A 17,585-nucleotide genomic window follows, 5' to 3' on the forward strand; every position below is an offset into this window, starting at 1 on the left:
AGTAAGTCTTGCTTAAAACGGGTCGGATTTTAAAACGGGTTGTTGTGTGAGAGGAAATGGGTTGAGGGGACAAAGGTGGGACCCCCCATGTGCTTCTCCACTCACCCTAAATGGGTATTTTGTGAGAGAATATGGTATCCGTCTTATTAATAAGACGGATACCTTGGTCTGAAATAAGAATTGGCCTAAGACATAATACAAAAGGACATGACTAATTGTTCTATAAGACTACCATTATGATAAGACGGGCCCAATTAAGACTTAGCCCAACCTTTCTTTACCTTTTTCTAACTATGCTTCTTTAGTATTTTCTCTCCTTCTTTGCTACACCTTCGTAAGTCATGCTAAATCCCCGTCTGGCCACCCATGAACCAGAACCACCATATCAATGGCCAAAAATAATTAATCCTTATCCAGTCCCAAACATGTCGGTCGCCGATGATCAACGATCCTACTCCATGTAACCCGTGTGCAAATATTCATCACAAAGTCATGAGTTTCTAACTTAAAATACTAAATCGTCAAACATCTAGATATCAAACTACACTTCTGATTTACTTCCTCCCATCCAGACCAAAGGTTACAGTTGCTTTTTGGCACTATTTATGGTCGTATGGAATCTTTGATATTATTCTTAATCTATAAGACAAAATATAGTCATGTGAGATCTTGTTTAATTTATCGTCATGAATGCTATAACAATATCAAATTTTTATAATTTTTAATAATGTGTAATTAAAAATATGCACGTTACAAAACGTGTCTCGGCAAGTGTGATAAAGCAACTGTGACCTTTGGTCTAGATGGGAGGAAGTATAAAAATAGAGCAAATATTTTGAAACACTAAGTCATCAAGGTACAGTTACTAGTTGGTAAACTAAAAATCTTAGAACTCTAAGCTCGCAACATAATAATAAAGACTCAATATTCATGCTATTAATTACAAATTAAAACTGCAAGTTTTAGGGTTAAAAACATTAGTTATCTAGCTGCTTATGGGAACATAAAAAATGGCCTTGATCAAGAATATATAGAGAGTAAATCAAAAGCATATATTAGGTAAGTGAGTTTAAATAGGAAACCCATTATATTTAAAAACTTAGTTTTCAATATAAAAGTATAAGTAATCAAGTTAAAAACATCAATTTTCTAACCTGGTTGTACTGTGGTAATCGGCAGCACTGTGGGTCGGTGGCTTTCAACAGTCTTCTTCTACGGAGATGGCGGAGTTGGGGTAGGGACGTAGCGTGTAGGGCCGCAAGGATGGTAGGGTCGGTATCCATAGGGTGATAAGAGGCAGTGGAGTGGGGTGGGTTGGGGTTCACGGTGACGGAGTGAGCATTTTCTTTATTTTATTTTAATTCTTATTCTTATTCTCATTAGTGGGCTAACTACTCCTATTGGCTCGTCCTATGGTATAGGACAGTCCTATAGGAGAGTTGCTGGAAAGGTACAAGAAAGAACCCTAACCCAAAACAGATAGCGGATTCAAAGCATAGATCGAAGCCCTTAACTTGGGCCATTACCAGGAAAACGTGAAAACAGTTCATATTTGCCGGAAGTCCATGAAAATAGACGAACTTAAGTACTGGGCTATAAAAGAGGTTGATCCAGTTCGCTGAGAAAAAACAACCAAAATTCACAAAACTGAGGCATTCAGGCCCGCAATAGAGTGGGCTCATTACCATTATATTTGGACTTGGCTAAAACATGAGGTACTCTCCCTTTTCTTACCGGCTGCTGCCATCCGGTAGTCCGGTACATGCCGCTCGAAAAGAAGCTTTAGGTAGTCGCAGTTAAATGATTGTAAATCTATAATAATGTACTCGTAATTATCGGGCTTTTTTTTATTTTATGATTTAAATGAGCTCATTATGTCGTGATAATAATCAAATCCCCAATATTATAGTGCAAGTTAGAAAGCTCTTATCATTTTGAACTAACTCTTATTCTTACAAGTTAAGCGTGTCGTTCAAAAATAATTTGCATCTTATTTGTCAAATTAGCTAAGGACATAAAACAACCATGTCAAACACAGCATGGCACGTGCAATAATGTCGTAATATTTGTTGGAATATAAACCCATATTTGAGGTGTTTCGGAGAAAGAGAAATTGTATTACTCCCTTCATCCCAGTTATTTGCGTATCTCAGTCATTTGTTGTTCTTTCTATTTTAGAAATGTATTTGATGAACAATTTGCTCATTCACACTCAATTTGATCCAAATATCATTTAATAATTGGTTCTTTCCTCTTTTCTTGATCTTTGTGCCAAAACAAAAGAACAACAAATGACCGGGACGGAGGGAGTACTATATAATTAGGTAGTTACTCTTTTATGTACATAGATTACTTTTTCATGAACTTTTTACCATAAAATCTTTAAATACTACCCTTTTCAATAACAAAATTTTACTCTCTTCCCCTTTCTAAAGCCTAATCAAATACTCCAAATTTCTTCATTTACGGGTAGAGTGGATGAAATTTAAAAATGAAAAGGGTAAAAGAGTAATTTGCGTACATAAAAGAGTAATTTGCGTACATGAAAGAGCATCACCCTATAATTATAGAAAATGTCAATTAATTTTAGGATATAACCCCCCTTGTATTATCAGGTGGTCTTTCTCTCCTCCATTTGAATATAACCCGACTCATTTACATGTTCTAACAACATTTTTGCGAATTATTATGGGAAATGGACGTTTGTAGGGACCGAAGTCTGTGTTGTCAGAATTCATAAACACATGATTAAATAAGTGGATGCGCCGTAATACGGACACGTGATTTGCTTCGCAATTTCCTGATTATACGGTGATTAATCATATTTCAACCGTTAATGAAGCGTAGACAACGGAACCTAATTAGGTACTGATGCATGAATTATTGCATTCATCGTACAATGAAACTTTAATCGGAAAAATCACCCCAATAACATTTTGATTTACATGACCAAACTTTACTACCTTTATCCCGGTCAATTATTATCCTTCGATTTTGTTATAAAGACCAAAGAAATAGGAGTGGACAGTTATTAAATGATAAGTGGATCAAATTGGTGTGAAGGATCAAATTGCTCATAAAATGCATTACCAAAATAAAAAGAACAACAATTGATGGAGACACCCAAAAATAAAATAGGACGTACAACAAATGAGCGGGACGGAGAGAGTAAATCACTAGGATTTGTTTGTCTTTCTGTTAATTGCAATTTTGATGTTATTATACAACAAGTTTGTAAAATGGACTCCTGTTATAATTAACTTCTTATTTAAGATACTTATTTTAATAGATACTCCGTATGTTTTACACAACTTTTGTGTAATGTGGTCTTACGGAGAAGAACAATTATTTGTGCGGAAGGGGAAATTGACAAGATTCGAACACGGTATCTAAACTAATTATAAAGTTATTAATTAAATGGTATTGATTATTGAAATTGAATGGGTAAGATAGAGTTCTCATTTCTTACAACTAGTCGTTGCTCCGCGCCCGGAGCACCCTACCGGGCGCGGTGCCCCAATTTGGCTAATCGCTTATCTGACCGCAGGAGGATGCGTTGGAATAGAAAAGTATGTTATCATCATCTGGCCGAAAACACAAACGAAACATAGTAAGCACTATAACATTATAGGCATGCTAAAAAAATGACGGTAATGCAGAATAGCTCTGGCACAATAGTTGTAAAATATTATGCAAAACGCTTAAGCTCAAAAAAAAATACATATATGCTCAAAAAACAAAAAAATTGAAGGTATTACATCCGATGTATGTTCCTTTTTCTCCTGTACCAGCAAGGCACACATTTTTTTTTCAAAAAATACCGGAGCAAATTGAAATAAAGAACACTACAAATGATCAACACAATTAACGATCTTGCCTAGAAAAAGCTTCCGAACGAGCGAGATGCCCCAATCTGTCTAAATAGTATTGTGAAGTAGTACTTGAAAAAAAAAATCTCTTCAGATACACACTAAGCAATATGATTGGAATACCTTGCATAATCCGAATCCTTACAAACTTATTGGAATACCTTTTGTAAGTACTTAAAATGTGGAGTAGCTAAAGCATCAGAGTGCCTTGCAAAATTTCAATTTCTCTAGACACTATAAATAGAACAATGTAGAACCTACAAAGTTTTACCGCGGTATAGCTTACGCATTCACGAAAAAATGAAGTGTTACAACAGCCTACCTAAAAAAATGTAATGCAATAAAATAATTACAACACAATCTCACGAGCGGCATTCACTATAAGATTGAGAGTGATTATTCAATCGTTTAAGCTAACCTAATATCTTGCATCGAAGCTGCCATCCTGCACATGAATAAATAGCAACAATCAACATAGATGGTAAAACTGCTTATGTTTCATTTAAACCGTTAGTACATTCCGTAGCAACATTACGAATAAACTCGAAAGCGTGGGATAAACCACAATTATCAGATCATGACCAGAAAAAACGAAATCCAACATATCTACCCCAAAGGCCCAAACAAACAACAAATTTTATTTACTCCACTCTATTTCACACTACCATTTCTATAGTCTACAATTGCAATTTTATTCATATTTTATGAGAGGTTCATAATTACTTAGGGAGGGACCTCTACCTATTTCGCACAACTTAATAGTCGCTGCCCATTTAGTTAACTTGCCTTTATAATATGTACTCCCTCCTATTTACTATATTCTTCCTCTTTTCTTTTTGTACAAGAAATAGGAAAGTGAATTTGGACCACACAAAACACACTACCCCACATGTAATTTAATTTGGACCAAACAAATCAATCCAAAAAAGGAAATAGGGAAGAAAACCCGAATAATCCGAATATGGAAATGGGGAAGAAAATGGTGAATAGGAGTAGAGGTGGCAATAATTGACACGACCCAAAAACACGACACGAACCCGACACGAAATTAGCGGGTTAGGGTTGAGAGGTTGTGACCCATTTAAGTAACTGGGTTGACACGGTCACGACACGAAACTTAAATGGGTCGGGTTAGGGTTGAACTCTTTTGACACGAACCCAACACGAATAACCCATTTATTTAAAAATGTCATAATATACCTGGGTTCAATCAATAATCTTACCAATCAACTTAAAAATAGTCATTCTTATTCACCATTTTTGAGATAATAAGACTATAAACCTTAGCTTCTTTATTATTTTATTGGGTTAAACGGGTTAAATGGGTTAAAAATGACCTGTTACAAGATAAATGGGTTAAACAAGTCGGGTTCGGTTATAGAAAAATTAAATGGGTTGGGTTAGGGTTGAGACAAATGACCTATTTATGTAATTGGGTCGGGTTAGGGTTGAAGTAGTAATGACCCGTTCAAAGTTGACACGGACACGAACACGACACGACCTGATCTGTTTGCCAGGCCTAAATAGGAGGGAGTACTTCATACTTGTTTCTTAGCGACTATTTCAATTAGTTTTATGTGCTTCAAACGACACCACCCTCAAAGCTGCTAAATACCAAATACAAGAGGGTGCCAAAGTTACATAAATTACTGACCTATAAGGTCAATACAGAAATCTAATTAGAATCCGGACTACTTCCTCATTTAGTATCAACGAGCACATTAAATACTGAAACCATAATGAACATCTAAGTCTAAATTATATTAAATAATTCACGTAAATTGTCAAATAAAAAGGAAGAACACAGTAACTATCGAAATTTAGCAGAAACATTCGGTATGTGGTGGAAAATAAAAGGGATATTCTACATGGTACCCCTCAATTTTTTGACTTTCTACATGGTACCCCTACACTTTTTAAAACATACATGGTACCCCTAATTATTGTCATTATCACTAAGTGTACCCTTAAACTTTATTTTCCGTCAATTAAACTCAGTTTTAGGCGTTAAGTGATTACTTGGACGCGTACCAAGCTTGTCATTTATCATCCCATGACATAAGGACTCTATTAGGCTCAATATCCATCTTTGGACGTGATAATTTGGCAAGGAATCAATAAATTTTTTTAGCCCATATATATCAATAAATATTAGGATCAAGATGGATATTGAGCTTAATAGAGTCCTAATGTCATGAGATAATAAATGACAAGTTTGGTTACGCGTCGAAGTCATTACCTAACTTTTAAAACTGAGTTTAATTGGTGGAAAATAAAGTTTAGAGGTACACTTAGTGATAATGATAATAATTAGGAGTACCATGTATGTTTTAAAAAGTGTAGGGGTACCATGTAGAAAGTCGAAAAATTGAGGGGTACCATGTAGAATATCCCAAAATAATAATGAATGGTGAGAAATATTACTTGCAAACAACGCGATTAACACATTTATTTCGCTCTCTTTTGTTCTTCCCGAAAGGGGTCATCGCCATCATCGTCATTAACTCATTATCACTCTTTTCATCATCAGTGCTTTTCTCTTTGTTGCCATCACTGTCGTCGTCATCATCATCAATGTCATCACGCCATATTACAACATGGAGAATAATCTTGTCTCAAATGGCAGAGCTGCATGAAGAAATCATAACAATTTTTAAATTTTAATAAAGAAATTGAATACGTCATAACTTATCTAGCCGATTCACCCTTACTCACACTCTTACTCTATTAGATTCTAAAGCTCCGTGACCTGTCAAGTTTCTAATCAGTAAATTTTCAGTCAGGCCTAAATTATCTTAATATATTCATCATTTGAAATATGTTTGAGGTTTTAAAACGTTCCAATAACGTTCAGAGTGTTCAATTGGCTTGCCACTCTTAAACACTTTTTAGGGTTTTTTCTAATTGTAGGAGCCACCCCAGAAGACATTCAATTTCCGTCTTACAAAGTAACAAAACTAATAAGATCAATGAAGTAGTTGTGGGTATTGGAATATAGTTCAATGTGATCAGTGTATCCTGTTGCCTTTTCTAGATAGGATCGTCCTCATCAACCATATAATAAATCTTTGTAAGAAAAAACATTTTTTTTTAAAAAGGATATGGAGCTTGTTCTATGTAAGGATATGGCGCTTGTCCTCTCCCTAGCTCCCTCCCTCTCTCAATATAAACTAAACCAAACAGAGTTTCTCTCCACCCTCTCCACTTTTCCCTCTCAAACTGGGGCATGCCCAAGACAACCTCTGCCTCCTTCCTTCTCTCCCTCATTCCCTCTCTCCAATCTGAACAATAGAAAAAAGAGCCTTTCTCCCTTCCTCGGCCCAACTCTCTTCGCTTTTTTCCTCTCAAACTGAACAGAAGCCAAACAAATATTCTTTGTCATCCCTCCCGTTTTTGTGACTATCTGATAAGTATGCACCTAGTCCCATGTAAGCAAGATTTAATGAAAAATTAACCACATATGCGAAAGGAATTTGAACAAAGATTAAACACAGACGCTCTACCTCCCCCATTATATCCCTCCGTCTCAACGCTCTACCTCCCCCACTATATCCCTCCGTCATATCGTACATAATTAACACCACACCAATCTGGTGAAAACCATCTGTGAATTTAAAATGTATCTATCCAGTCATATCCGAGTCAAACCCACGTGCTCCAACAAAATCTATATGCTTAGCATTCACAGAAGGTTTCACTTTCAGACTCACTTGCCCCTTCCCAAGACCACCACAAAGATAACAATGCGCACTAAAAAGACACTCAATGTCCTTTTAACGAAGCTTGGTTTATGGTAACTCACTGATTCTCTTGTGGTTTACCTATGATCTCCATGGATGATGTTATCAAAGATACTGTATTTATATGGTTAATTATTTGAAGATAGGACACAATATGAGTGAGTTATTTATGTATGTGACGTTACTCTTTTTTTTTTGAATGGATTACAAACTTACAATAACCCCTCTTAAAGCCCTCTAATAACTAAAAAAATATGGGGATGACTTAGCAATGGAGTCAGAAAACTTAAGACATTGATGACTATGATGAGTATTTTACGCAAATTAGTCGCTACTTGGACGGTCAACAATGACTCCTGGTCCTCTAACTATCCTCTATCATTCTTTAAAAAATAAATGTGGAAACTTATTATGTGGCTAGATGGTGCAAAGCTAACAGAGAACCGAATTTAAACAACAAAACGTGCCTGTATAGTCTTCTTTATCTTGTAAATTATAGATGGTAAAATAAAAATCTATAGAAAAAAGTTCATAGTCAATAAATCAAAGTTTAATTTCACCAAACTTGATCGAGGAGTCTACTATTCTGTTCTTAAAGACAGTATTGCCCTCAGAGATTTACCAGTTTATCCTTTTCCCTTTTCATCTAACCTTAACAATGATTTCAAAAGTAGTGAGTTAATACGAATGCATGAATAAACATGAGTTAATCAAGTGAAGAAACTAAAATACCAAATATTAAAGAAAAAAGAGAGGGTAAGATAACTAACCTGAAAACCCGGCAAGACAAGAGATCCTCAGCTTAAGGTTCTTGAAGGAAGACAAGGGATTGTCCTAAAAAAAGAGAAGGCTTGTAAACCTGCAGATTCCAAATATTCGTACACCATGAAAGTGTAACAGTGCCACTGTAAGCAAACATTTTAGAAGCTGAAAGTTCGATTCAGCTCTATAATTGGTGCCTTGAAATGAGGAAGAAATGATTAGCTTTATGTGTCAATCATTTATTGTCACACTCGTAAGGATGATGTACTACCTCACCACATAATGAATTATATACATAACGGAATGGGATAGAAACAAATTCAACCCAACTGAAACCCGCGGAAGAGCCAAAATAAAACACCACCTATCATCCTACCCCTCAACTGGAACTCCATAAACTACTATGGACTAAATTTGCCCGAACTAATTAATTACTTACTTAAACACAACAGTTCATAAATCACGAAATTAGGTGACTAACCAAATACACACAAATCAATCTCTAAGAGTCTAAGAGCAGCGATTAATCATACATAAGTCATCCTAAAATTAAAATGAACCCTCCTCATCGCTTTTCCTTCCCCTCATCCCTCCCCTACGACAACGCCACCCTTGAAAATTGGGTTAAAAAACAGTTTAATTATGAATAGTCAGTGCTGCTACGCTATAGATGCTTTAATCTGGGGAATCTTTCAGGAAATTAGGAAAAGTTCAGAAAAAAACTTACTTTAAATCATGTCAAAGTCAATAAAGCTAATGGGTAATCAGTAAAGATCAACACTACGAAAATTTTGAGTAAAAGCTAATGGACAATAAATTTTAAAACCTAAACTGGCAGCAATATTACCTTCACTGGAATACAACAGCGTGCGACCCTAAATCTCCTCCACTCTCGGCCACCACTCGCGACCTTCGGCTTAGATATCTCCTGCTCCTACCTCTGATACCCAAGCACCAACACCGAAACATATTTACCGAGCTACAAAATAATATTGGGGTGTTAATTAAATAATATGGAGTACGACTAAAAGTAGGGAACAAATATGGAATGAATAAACCGCACCACGTACCTGGCCAATTGGATCAAAGTTCAGCATAAATCAACATGAAATTCACCTGCAACAAGAATAATTGTAGAATTTAAGGGTAGAATATACTACATTCACCTGCAACAAGAATAATTGTAGAATTTAAGGGTAGAATATACTACAAAGAAAGAGGGAAATACTTGATTTAGCTATACGACGGTCTAAATTTAGTAGGCAATGGCGTAAAGACGAATTTGAATACGATGAATCTTGAATTGCTGAAAATGATGGAAAACAGAAACCTTGTTGGACAACATTGACATTTTAAGTAGTACAATTAAATAAAGTTTCTTTAAAAGGAAGAGGAAATACTCAATTTGTAAACCTAATTGGAATGCAATATTACCTTTACATCATCGTTATCAATTCTTACTACCATGGTCCAGCCCTAAAACACCTACACGTCACTACCAGCTCTGAGACTCAGGCTCATACACCACCACCACATAACCCTTGTATCCCGAACCTCCTTCTCAGCCGTTCGATAAACATAGCCTCTGACTGAGCTCATAAGCAATATTCTGAAACTTCTCACATTTTAAGAGAGCTCACAGTTTTTCAAAAGCACAATGTTTAAGAAGCAAGCCCAAAATCAATGGTGGGGACACTATTAGTAAGAGACCGGCCAGTCCCAAAACACTACATTAAAGTACATGGGCATAAACAACTTATACTAATTACGGAGTAGTAAATAAGAGACCTTTAGAGTGTTACCTGGGCTAAATCCACAGCCCTTCCCGGCTGTTAGTAGGCTCCATCGTCGATCCCCGTCAAATGTGGACCAGTATATCTCGGAGCACTATCCTGCAAGATTCAAAAGTGCATCAGGGCAGAACGACTTCCCACTCGTAAACACGTTCTATATGGCAGACCCCGTGATCCGGAATCACATTCATGGAACTTACGGCAGTGACAATGAGAAAGGTGCGCACCGCCCACCGATCTATCCAGTACAAATTAGGCGCACAAGGGAGACACCTGCGTTGTGGCGCCGCAAACACGATTGTCGGCTATAAAACACAGCCGTTAACAGTCGCAGATTAAGTACCCGGTAACACCATATCTGCAATAAGCAACATTATAAAACTCACACCAAGAAAGCCCATGATCAAAATACAATAATACGTGCCCAATGTCTAAGAGCGTAACACATGCTTGCCGCCCCCCAGGACCCATCTCAAGCTGTGTCCCCATTCCATGCGCGCGCCTATGCTAAGTTTCCCAGCAGAGGATAAAACAGTTAATTACAGCAGTAATAGCAAAAAAAAAAAGCAACTCTCGCCAGAGGAGGAAATCAATAAAGGTTAGGCATATACAGTAGTACCTCTGGTGTAGAGCAGTTTCTGACATTGTTAGGCACCCCACCCTGGCAGTAGCAAACAGTTGCCTCTGGCTGAGTGTCACCAAAACTGCAATAGTACTATCCCTGATGTCAGTATACGAAAGATCGACCACAAACTGTAAGCAAAATCAGCTACATGGGAGTACAGGGTGTAAATACCACGGAAGGTTGTTCACCAACTCCGGCCACTTGGCTAAGAACTATGCACACACAGCAAACTGTTACAGTAAAAGATGTTGGTACAAATTAAATGTCCAGACCATTGTTGAGGCTCTTGGTATCAGTTATTCATAGGCCCTGCAATTTTTCCTAAACTCGTGTCATAAATAATCATAACCAAAACCTAAATGTAAAACAATATACAGGAACCGAATGTAGCACAATAGAAATCAAATGAGTACCTTACTATGTTCCCCCCTTTCAATCTCCTGCACAACCTCGTAACCACCTTGAACAATAACAAATGAACACAGGTTCAATAAGAATACAATAAACTTGTAAATCACGGAAACTTTGACAACAAGATCACAATAACCCAATTAACAGTATATACAACGCAAAATAAGATCATAACAACCCATTATAAAGTACAACCATTACAATCAACACCGCAGTGAGATGTTCTTAAAATTAGAGCTACAATTTTCAAAGGTAAAAAGCGCAAAAACCTAAATCGAGAAACATGAGGGGAAATTGTATTGAACGGTTTATTTAGCTAAAGTGTAGTGAGTAATAGCGACAAAACCAATAATAATAGCAATAACAGTAATTGATGGGGCATATTCTGCACCGCTGACCAAGTCAACATATTGAGCAAGGTCAAAGATATCCACATCAAGTCAACGACTTAGACAGCCTAGCCGATGCAGCCCATCGGCTGTCAGCCTGTGTCTCGGCATGGCAACCACCGCCACCGGGACACATACCCGCGTACTCATATCCAAGACCCCTCGGCGGTGAGTCAACAGGGCCCGCCGGCCTGCCATAGGTCCCTCGGCCGAGGGGTAGATCAGTCTTTCCACCTGCTAGCCACTTGGCCACTTGGCCACTACGTGACAAAAGGTGAAAGTCTATAAATACTACTCAACCTTCATTGAGGAAAGGAGCCATCCACAACTTAACCTAAGAAACACTATTCATCTGGTATTATCTTCCTTATCTCTCTACAATATACATTCAGCCAAGTAACAACAACTTATCCCTTAAGTTTACTGACTTGAGCGTCGGAGTGAGTACGCTTGACACAAAGCCAAGCCCTCAGTTCGTTCATTGTTGCAGGAGAGGCCGAGAGGAACGATAAAGACAAGAAGGATTCAACTCAAGACATTATTCTACAAGCCACGGGTGGTAACAATACTTGCTCTGGAATTACACCCGGAACAATTGGCGCCGTCTGTGGGAAATCGCTACTAGAAGCTAGTCACATTCATTCCCAAACAAAAAAAAAACACACAAAAACCCACCCAAAAAGCTAAGAAGATGTCGAAACAACAAGACGCGGTCGTGACCGACGAAACCGCGTTCTACCAAGATGATACCTTCAACAATTCTGGAGTCGTGCAGCCCTCCACCGGCGGAGTAATCCAACCGGAGTTCGGGATGCCAATAATACCGACACGCCGCCGCAACCAACCAGGTCACCATCATGGGACATGTGGTTGACGTAGCAAACCGAAAATGCTCCCCTGGACCTAATTAGTAATACGCCCGCTCACACCGTCACGCCGACAAGAGCGGCGGAAACCGCCCAGAGACCAGGGCCTAAAATGTGACTCGAGAAATTTGAACGGAGCACTAGGAGAAGCCGACCCGGTCAAGTCGCGGGGAGCCCAAAGTGGGCGTGGTAGACCTAAGTCCTTCCCGTACTCATGGGAGGACAGCGTCCCCGCAAAGACGAACGAGGCTTACCCCAAAGGAGCCAGAGGAGTCCGACTCAGCAGAGTTGGAGGAGAAGTCCGAGTCGAAGAAGGAGTCCTTCCCGCTACGAGGGGAGGAGCCGGATTAGGAATGCGAGTAGCCGATCGCCGCGTGTCGTTCGACACGTGGTCAGACAGCCCCTCAACGCCTACGTCCTAGAAGTCCAGGTGCCAACTAAGCTCAAGTTGCCACCCATATCATACAAAGGGGAAAGTGACCCAGCCGACCACGCTGAGGCTTTCGAGTCTTACATGTCGGTATGGGAGCAGCCCGATGAGGTCTGGTGCCGAGTTTTCCCAACAACTTTGCATGGGATGGCTCAAAGTTGGTACAAGGGGCTTCCCGACGGCTCGGTATACTATTACGCCGACCTAAGGGACGCCTTTCTAGCCCAGTACTCTTGCAACAAGAGAAGAGCCGTGGAGACATCGGACCTCCTAACTATCAAACAGGAGGGAGGCGAGTCTCTACGAAGCTATGTGAAGAGGTTCGACGGAAAGGTCCAGCAGATTGGAGAAATTAATCCCGAATCGGCGGCCTTCGCGGCGATGAAGGGCCTCCCAAGGGGAGATTTAAAAATGAGCTCATCAAGTGCGGAGGCCGGGCTTGGATGCCGCCGGGGAAGATGGCCGACCAGGCCATCAAGGTAGAGGACTATCACAAGACTGGGTAGGCCCAACGAGGCCGAACACTCGAAAAGAAGAGCCGACGGGAGGACAACCCCGGATGAAAGACGCCGTGACAACAACGGGTCACGGTCCGATGAAAGACGCCGTGAGAATAATAGGTCACGGTCGGACAAATCTGCCAGAAAAGGACTCGACGGGCGCCGGGTGGAGTTCAGAACGTACCACCGAGGCGGTACAATGATAAAACCCCTCTCGTCGTATCGCCGCCGAGGTCTTCGCCCCGAGCAAAACGAGGGCCGGAAGTGGGAGAGACCCCCAAGCCAAAAAGTGACGGTGACACGAGCCTGTGAGTACCACGGCCACACCGGCCATTTAACCAACGCATCGCCGGCATCAAGAATGCCATTGAAGAGCCGATCCGGAAGGGAGCCTCGGCAAGTACGTTGCCAAAGGCCAAAAGACCGACGCCGACGATTCGGGTAAGAAATCCGTCTTGAACGGATAGGAGTGATCCATGTTGTCATCGGGGCAACGAGAACGGAGGGTCCGCCCATGGGCACAAACGGCACCTGAACGAGCTATATCAGGCCATCAACTTTGTGCCCAACACAGCGATCCCCGCTTCCAACATCCCCGATATAACCATTGGAAGGAAGGACTACGAAGGAGTCGTCGCCCCTCACAGCGACCCACTTGTAGTCAATTTGGACATATCCAACCACTTGGTCAAGAGGTTCCTGATTGACACAGGCGCGTACACGAACATCATGCTCGGGAGTGCTTCCTCGGCCTCTACCGAAAGTCAAGGACTTGAGCCCCGCACCAACCCACTATACAGCTTCTCTGGGGCCTACTGGTACCACTGGGATCAATCGGACTCCGGTGACGTTCGCGAAAAGAATGCGGCTAAGAATGTCCTAGCCGAGTTCGTGGTCATCGACGGCTCGTCCGCCTACAACGTTCTCATAGGCCGAGTCACTCTGAGCGAGGCCGACGCAGTGATGTCCATCCGGCCCTAACACCGATGTATGTCTCGGACCGGGGAAGCACATAAGCTCGTCTCCAAAGACGAGAATGACGAGGTGGTCAACGTCCAGATAGCTGCCAGAGGATGCAACATGCAATCCCTCAAAGTGGCAAAGAAATCAGAGAAAGGGAAAAGTCTATCCTTACAACAGGAGGGCGACCTTATGGATGTAACTAGCGGCTGACTGGGAAGGTGTGCCTTTGATAAACCATTAGGACACTGGTGATCTCGGGAAAACTCTATGTAGCAGCGGAGGTGTCCAAAACAGCTGTGGGCATCCCGACGCATGTTTTTATCTAATGAAAAATCGTCCAAGTCTTCCATCAAAATGTTCATTTTCCCCATAGTCACTAGGAAGCAAAAGACGACGCCAGACTTGTCATACCGACAAGAGCGGCAGTCTCTATCAGGAAGCGGACGTCGGCTCACACTGTCATACCGACAAGAGCGGTAGTCTCCATCAAGAAGTAGGCGCCGTCGCAGTCACCCCAAGTAGTAGACGCCACTAGCCACCCCAAGAGGTTTGACGCCGTCGTGATCACTCCAAGTGGTAGACGCCACAGCATCTCCATCAAGAAGTAGGCGCCGTCGCAGTCACCCCAGTAGTAGACGCCACGGCGATCACCCCAAGAGGTTTGACGCCGTCGCATCACTCCAAGTGGTAGACGCCACGGCAGTCTCCATCAAGAAGTAGGCGTCGTCGCAGTCACCCCAAGTAGTAGACGCCACGACAGTCACCCCAAGAGGTTTGACGCCGTCGCAGTCACTCCAAGTGGTAGACGCCACGGCAGTCTCCGTCAAGAAGTAGGCGCCGTCGCAGTCACCCCAAGTAGTAGACGCCACGGCAGTCACCCCAAGAGGTTTGACGCCGTCGCAGTCACTCCAAGTGGTAGACGCCACGACAGTCAATAACAAGAAGCAGACGCCGGCTCACACTGTCACACACCGACAAGAGCGGCAATCACCATCGGGACGCAGACACCTCGACGGTCACGACCAGCGCAGGTGATACTCGCAAAGCGGTCAAAATGCCTTCGAAGCGTTAACACAGTTGAGGAGCACACTCTAGACTGCCTCGGCCAAGCCGAGGCGGAAACAAAAGAGGCTCAATTAATAAACGCAAGAGAATAACTCAGACGAAGACGGGAAAAGACCTCGGCCAAGCCAGAGGCAAAGTGAAAACGCTAAGTACAGATTGAGACGCTCAACTATTAGCACAAGAAAAAGGAATGAAGTAAAGACCGCGGCCTGGCCGGAGGCAGAAGAAACGAGCTCTTATTAAAAGTGTTCAACAAATTACAAGAAATGCAAACAACGGCCGTCCCCATAAGGATTAAGCCAAAAGACCACCTACCAAAGTTGTACAAAATACAAACAAAGGAAAGGCAAAAGGTTACAGATATCATCTCCTATGTCCTTTGCTGTCGCCGCCATCGCCAGCGAGTAGCAAAGACCTTCTTCGATGGGCAACCCAAATAGTTTCCTAGCGGCCTCGGCTTCGGCGGACCTCGCTTTAGCCTCGGCCTCCTCAGCTGCCCTCATTCTATCGGCTTCCTCCTTGGCCGTCTTAGCTTTCTCAGCAAGAGCTGCCGCCTCCTCGGCCGCCTCCTGCTCTATCTTCACCCTCACCGCCTCCTTGGCCTTCTCCTCCACGGCCTTCTCCTTAGCTTCGAGCTTGTCGTCAAACAGCTCGTCGAATTTGCTCCACGGAAAGGAACCTTCAAGAGGGAAAAGCTCCTCAATTACTTCCCCGGCATTTGCCGGCCGGATCCGGAGGTCGGAGCACATGTCAAGGAGCATTTTGGTTTGGAGCATCTCAATGTCGTCCTCCTTTTGCCTGATGATGGCCTCCTTGCTCCGAATCACCTTCCCCTGGATCTGAAACCGTTCCCTGAATTCATTCCTCTGCTGGAAATAGAGGTCGGCGTGCCTCTGAACGAGGTCACACTTCGCCAGCAGCTTTTCAACTTCGGCCGCAGCAGCCTCGGCCTTGGCTCTCTCAAAGAAGGACCTCCTTTTCGGCGTCCTCCCGAGCTTTCTCTCGCCCAAGAGCGCTTTCTCGGCCTCTCCCTAAGCCTCTGCTCATTGAGAAGATCCAGCTTCGCCTTCGCGGCCACCTTCTTAGTGGCATTAAGCTCAAAAGCGGATTGAGCCACGGCCTTCTCCTGCTCCATGATACGAGCACCGGTCAGCTCGTTCCACCTCGCGCGATCTCTTGATCAACCTCGCGCTTTCCTACAAGCCGAGAGGGGAAGCCTTCTGGGATGAAGAGCGGTGGCGACGTTTCGATCACCAGCCTGCGGTCGGGAAAGGGAAACCTTCTGGGATGAAAAGTCAATGGCGACGTTATGATCACCAGCCTGCGCGGGGTTCTCCTCCACTTGCTGCTCAACAAGAGCGGCGGTCGACAGCGGCTGATCTACAAAATTAAAAGAAAAAAAGAAGAGCATCAGTATCAACATACAAAGGCATGCCGAAGAGCCTATCATCGGCGGCCTGATGAACCAAGCTAAACGAGCCACCGGATAGATCAATACCGTGCTTGGCCTTCTTGGCCGAAGGGCGCATTTCTCGTCGTCGCCAGCAGAAGCAACGGCAGCGGTAGAAAGGGTCTGCTTTCTTTTACGGACAAGGGGCGACCCCTCCTCCTCATCGGAGTCGTCCCCATTGGAGATATAAACTATCTCCACCGCTCTCCTTCGAACAGCAGGGGGGATGAAAGGCGGAGCCGATGTCGAACCATCACCGCCGAAGGCTTTGTTTTTCGTGTATGGCACGGCATGTTACTAACAACCTTCGCCACGGGCCTCCACCACATTCAAGCTTTTTTTCTTTGGTCCATAAGATCATTCGGCGACGTCCTGCGGTCATGGGTCAGAGCCTTGGGATGCAAGTTAGCAACGGTTTTGTCCTTGTGCAGCCCCATTCTCCGGAGGATATCCTCAGACAAATCCGGTCCAAAGTAGTCTGCGAAGGAAACAAAGCAAGAATTAAGTAGAGGAATTAAATCGAAGTTCAAAGAACAGGAACATTGACAGCGGTGATGGGCCTCATACCGACCCCACTCACCCTGTGCTAAGGCCGGTATGAGGCCGACATGGCAGAGCGGCTCATCCTGAAGAATGATCTGCGTTGGGGGAATCCATCTTTTCGGCACCCCACTCTTGTCCGCCTCAAAGAGCCTCATCGTGACCTCTCATCCTCCCTAAGA

General features: G+C 42.5%; 2 long non-coding RNA genes across 5 annotated transcripts; both read right to left on the reverse strand.

The window, feature by feature from the left end:
* Positions 1-4,134: 4,134 nt before the first annotated feature.
* Positions 4,135-6,372, reverse strand: LOC141585807 (uncharacterized). Its single transcript, XR_012519425.1, has 2 exons — positions 6,294-6,372; positions 4,135-4,314 (listed from the first exon to the last, which is right to left on the reverse strand). It is a non-coding gene; the product is annotated as an uncharacterized LOC141585807 (long non-coding RNA).
* Positions 6,373-8,379: 2,007 nt separating this feature from the next.
* On the reverse strand, positions 8,380-11,104 carry LOC141585808 (uncharacterized). Of its 4 annotated transcripts, XR_012519428.1 has the most exons (8): positions 10,961-11,104; positions 10,784-10,879; positions 10,365-10,671; positions 10,174-10,263; positions 9,806-9,980; positions 9,442-9,487; positions 9,219-9,350; positions 8,380-8,468 (listed from the first exon to the last, which is right to left on the reverse strand). It is a non-coding gene; the product is annotated as an uncharacterized LOC141585808 (long non-coding RNA). The 4 variants fall into 4 exon arrangements; XR_012519429.1 differs by having other exon boundaries at positions 9,806-10,263; positions 10,365-10,666; XR_012519427.1 differs by lacking the exon at positions 9,806-9,980.
* Positions 11,105-17,585: the final 6,481 nt, after the last annotated feature.

The sequence above is a fragment of the Silene latifolia genome, chromosome 6 (genome assembly GCF_048544455.1).
Source record: "Silene latifolia isolate original U9 population chromosome 6, ASM4854445v1, whole genome shotgun sequence".
Classification (NCBI taxonomy): domain Eukaryota; kingdom Viridiplantae; phylum Streptophyta; class Magnoliopsida; order Caryophyllales; family Caryophyllaceae; genus Silene; species Silene latifolia.